At 39.7% G+C, this 5082-nt stretch overlaps 1 pseudogene; it reads right to left on the bottom strand.

The window, feature by feature from the left end:
* LOC141441669 (uncharacterized) overlaps positions 1-1522 on the bottom strand; it is an 11767-nt pseudogene extending 10245 nt beyond the window's left edge.
* Positions 1523-5082: the final 3560 nt, after the last annotated feature.

Here is a 5082-nt window from a genome sequence, read left to right as displayed (position 1 = left end):
AATAATTGTTTACACAACACATACAAACATCACACCTATATTCCCAAATAAATGGGGTAGGCAGAGCACACGAAATGTTAACGCTTCGGAGCCACTTCTAGCAATTGTAGGTTTTAAGATTGACAAAAACGGTACAATAGTGACAGGTTGCTAGCCTGTCGCCTACGGTATACCTTAACCTATATCCTCAGTCACCTCTTACAACATCAGACCAACAAGTAACAACCTCAGACCCTCAACGTTGGAACCACTACGCAGCTCATCTCGACAGGTCGAGTAGGCCACAACCCAACTTGACTACCTCTATCCAAACCAAGTAAGCAAATCTTGCTATATTAAGGGTCCTTGCCCTAAGACTATAGAAAAAACATTCAAATTTTTTAAACATCCCAACTAGCAGGTTGCCATTTACCAAAATTTCTTTAGGGGCTGTTTCACCATCCATTGATTAGTATTAACTGATGGTTAAATGTGATGCCATCTCTATTTGTTTTGTTTGAATGGATGGTGAAACAGCCCCTTAATATTTCGGGAGGCTTACCAATAATTCAGTAGGTACACAAAAAAAGGTTTACACACTCGCAATAGATCAGAAGTTTTGGAGTTACTATTTTGTAGTCTTCGTAGGCACCATAGAGAACAAGATCTTGAAGGATCCCGGGTTAGATAATGCCAGTCTCCAAAGGTATCCACTGTTTTTCAAAATACATGTGCGAAATTAAATTTGAAATTTACCACAAGCTTTACGGTGAAGGAAATATCGTGAGGAAACCTGCACACACCTGTGAAGTAATTCAATGGCATAAGTTCCCAATCCGCACTGGGCCCACGTGAGAACTACGGCCCAAGCCCTCTCATTCTGAGAGGCCTGTGCCCAGCAGTGGGACGTAAATAGGCTGGGATGATGATGGATGATGATTGTTAACGTATTAAATCCCGGTTTTGGTAAAGGTTAAGATTTTTCATACTCACATCCTCTAACATCGGTTTCAAATAAAGGATTCCACAACTGAGAGGAATCTCCACCAGCTAATTGGTAACTGATGAATGTAATAATCACTACGCTCATAGCCGCTGTATACGCAGCCACCGCCCGGCTCCCACTTTTCACATTCGAAGACCAAATGCAGGGCGACCAACATGATTCTAGAACCACCATTTTGCCGCTTTGACTGCTTTCACGTGCTCAATATCCCTCTTAATTGGGATTTTACAAGATTGCAGTATTCAAATTTACGTGCTGAAAAGAAAAAAAATAAGTTATAACTTGTTAAAAGTGGTAAACCCGTAAACAAGACCCCACACCTGTGGGCCACACCTTAACAATTGAAATAGAGTTGTTCCAAATTTAAATTTATAACACAAGAGTACCTTAAATTGATGTTTAAGTGCACTTCCAGAAAATTTTGGACGGCTTAAATTGATAAAAATGCTTTGAAATGTATTACTTTTATCGGATATTGAATATAAAAAGTTTTAAAATATCCACATACAAACAAGTACCACAACACGGCAGTCGAGTCGTTGGTGTGTGTGTGACAGTTACAATTTTAACGTTCCGTTTGGGCGTTGTTGTAGCGATACGTCGTAGGATTTATTTTCACAGCATAAAATTACAAACTTAAGAAATCAAAATATCAAATCAAGATAATTGACAAATATTTTAAGGATGCAAAATTTTTATGACTAAAATCTACATTGTTTTGCAATTAACAACAAGAATTTGCAACATTTAGCTACCTCAATTTTAGATCCGACTTGTAACGGAATGCTTTTATACGTTGCAGTAGATACCAGTTTCGATATTGTCGATTCGGTATTGACTGTAATTAGTACACGAAATACTTTCAAATTGGAATCAGCTTGAATGAGGGCTATCGTTTTTGTCTTTCTAGATTCTAGATGGCCCCACTGTTGCGTGAGGTTTTTAAGTGTGGCTTTCAAAGTCTGTTATTACGGGCGTGAAAACAAAGTTTAGATTAAAAGCACATTAAATACACCTTAAAACCGTACCATAAAAATATCGAGCAACCACAGTGTTGCGTAGTCCCGTTTTTTTCGGAAAAAAAAGGGAGGACAAAGGTTTCCGAAAGACAAAACTGTCTCAAAATACAGACATTCATTGCCCCGTAACGCATAACTGCCATAATTAATTTCAGGTAATGCATAATATTCACAAAATTATTCTAATTATAAATAAACCCAAAAACTAAGAGATTTGACATTTCGGAGACCTAACGCTACACTAGCTATTAGAAGGTCAGGAAACTACGAATAATATAATGTAAATAAGTTTATTAAAAGCAAATTCAAAAACATGACAAAGCTCCGAGAAAACCTCATAGGAGACAGTGACAGGGCTGTTCATTATACAAAAATACGACAGCCCATAGACTGTACTGATGGCCAGCGTTAGGTACGTTCAATACCCCCCCATAACGTGGACATCATCAGCTCTGACGAACTGGTACAGCAACCTATATCACACCAAGTTGGCTCGTAAATAGTTGATGTTTTGTGCAACCAAGAGGCTTGGTAAAAACATCAGCTACCATCACATCTGTAGGAATGTACAAAATCTGAACATTGAAGCGGTCTATCATATCCCTAACATAGTGATATCGAACTTCGATGTGTTTGCTCCTCTTGTGATGTACGTGGTTAATAGCAAGCTGCATAGCAGACTGATTGTCACAATACAGCACTATTTTACAACAACGCAACATTAAAAGCTCCCTCAAGAGTGCTTGGAGGAACACCGCTTCCCTACTAGCCTCACTTAGGCTAATATACTCCGCCTCGGTGGACGACAACGAAATGCACGACTGTTTATAACTACCCCAAGATATCGAGTTTCCACCGTACTTGAATACAAACCCAGTGTACGACTTTCGATCTACATCTGAAGCCCAGTCTGCATCCGAATATCCCTCTAGGATAGGATTTACATTGGATTTCTTAAAAACTAAAGCTTTTTGCTTAGTTCCTTTAAGATACCTCACAATTCGTTTGGCTTGCATCCAATGGAATTCTGTATAACAACTGTTAAACTGACTTAAGTAAGACACGGCAAACGAAATGTCAGGTCGCGTAGTTACGCACAAATACATTAAACTACCTAACAACTCTTGGTACGGAAATTTCGATACAGTGTTATTCGTAGCATAAGAACTCTCACTAGAACTAATGTTAGTTATCATGGGAGACTTTACAGACTTACAGTCAGTCATGCCGAAACGATCTAACAACTTGTCAATCCGATTTTCTTGACTAAGTCTGATGGAAGTTGCATCACGTTCTACTTTGATACCTAACATGTTTTTAACCGGTCCTAAGTCTTTCAACTTAAAATGCCGTAACAAAGAAGATTTTAGCGACTCTGCCAAGCGATTATCGTTATAAAAGACGAAGAAATCATCTACATACAGAGCGATATAAACAATCGACTCACCTGACTTCCTGATGAAGACACAGTCCTCTTGTTTACACTGTATGTATCCCAAAGAAAGTAGGACATCTTTTACCTTTTCATACCAGGAACGCGACGCTTGCTTCAACCCGTACACAGCCTTTCGTAATCTATAAACTTTATTTTCGCTTCCAGGACACATGAAACCTTCCGGCTGCTGCATGTAAATCTCCTCGCGCAGCTCTCCATTTAGGAACGCCGTTTGTACATCTAAATGATCAATTTTTAGATCTAATTGTACAGCTAGAGCCAATAATAGTCTTATAGAGCAGTGACGAACGACCGGTGAAAAAGTTTCGTTAAAATCTTCACCATACTTTTGGGTAAAGCCTTTCGCGACCAATCTCGCCTTGTAACGTGTAATGTTTCCGTCAGAGTCTCGCTTCAATGTAAAAATCCACTTGTTTTTCACTACATTTTTGTCAACAGGTTTATCCGTAAGCTCCCAAGCTCCATGTAAGATAAAAGAGTCTATTTCTTCCTGCATGGCTTTCTGCCATAGCTCTTTATCTTCACAACTCAATGCTTCCTTGACAGTACGTGGCTCTACGGGCTCTTTTACATTAGTAACATTAGTTACGTTACAAGTTGGTTTCGGTATACGAGGACGTAGGTTGTATCGGTGACTAGAAGACTCTTGTACATCCTGAGGTTCTTCAAGATGATCTTCACTAGGCACGTATTCATGTTCGCACTCCGCCTCAACAGGATAATTTGGTGATTCTATAGAAGTCGGTTCTCGCTCCGCCTCCAGAGGATAATCCAATGACTCGATCGAAACTCGTTCCGGCTCCGCCTCGACTGGCGTAGTTTTTACATCCTCCTCTTCACCACCTCCTGTAAGAAAAATAGGTTCAAACATTTGTTTTTGTATCCTATTAGAGCGCCTACCTGGAAACACAGATTCATTGAAAACCACGTCACGTGATACAATGATCTTATTGTCATCAGGATTGAACAAACGATATCCCTTTACGTTTTCACAGTAACCTAAGAAGATTAGTTTCTTACTTTTGGGATCTAACTTCTTTCTTTTGCAGTCATTTATATGTGCAAATGCCTCACAACCAAATACACGCAAATTCTTAAGATTAACCTTATTACCACTCCAAACCTCTTCGGGTATTTTACCCGACAGTCTCGAACTTGGCGACCGGTTAATAAGAAATGCTGCAGTATTAGCAGCTTCTGCCCACATTTTGTCATCTAAATTGGCATTAAACAGTAGACAACGGACTTTATCCAGCAATGAGCGGTTGAAACGCTCTGCAGATCCATTCTGCTGAGGACTATATGGTACTGTCAGCTGATGAACGATCCCCTTCCTCTTTAGGAAGTTCATCAACTCGGTATTAACGTATTCAGTACCATTATCTGATCTTAAAACTTTAACTTTCGCATTGCACTGATTCTCAACAAGTTTAATAAAATCAATAGTGTACTTACACACATCACTCTTCTTCGCAATGGGGAAGACAAACACTTTCCTGGAGTAGTCGTCTAGGAATGTGAGGATGTAACGCTTTCCTCCAAGAGAAGTCGTCGGCATCGGCCCGATGACATCAGTGTGAATGAGGTCCAGCCGTGCTTTAGCGACCTGCTTGTTAGGATCA

The sequence above is a fragment of the Choristoneura fumiferana genome, chromosome 24, assembly GCF_025370935.1.
Source record: "Choristoneura fumiferana chromosome 24, NRCan_CFum_1, whole genome shotgun sequence".
NCBI classification, from domain to species: domain Eukaryota; kingdom Metazoa; phylum Arthropoda; class Insecta; order Lepidoptera; family Tortricidae; genus Choristoneura; species Choristoneura fumiferana.
The sequence above is the reverse complement of the archived record's forward strand: the minus strand, read 5'-3'. Positions and strand labels throughout refer to the sequence as shown.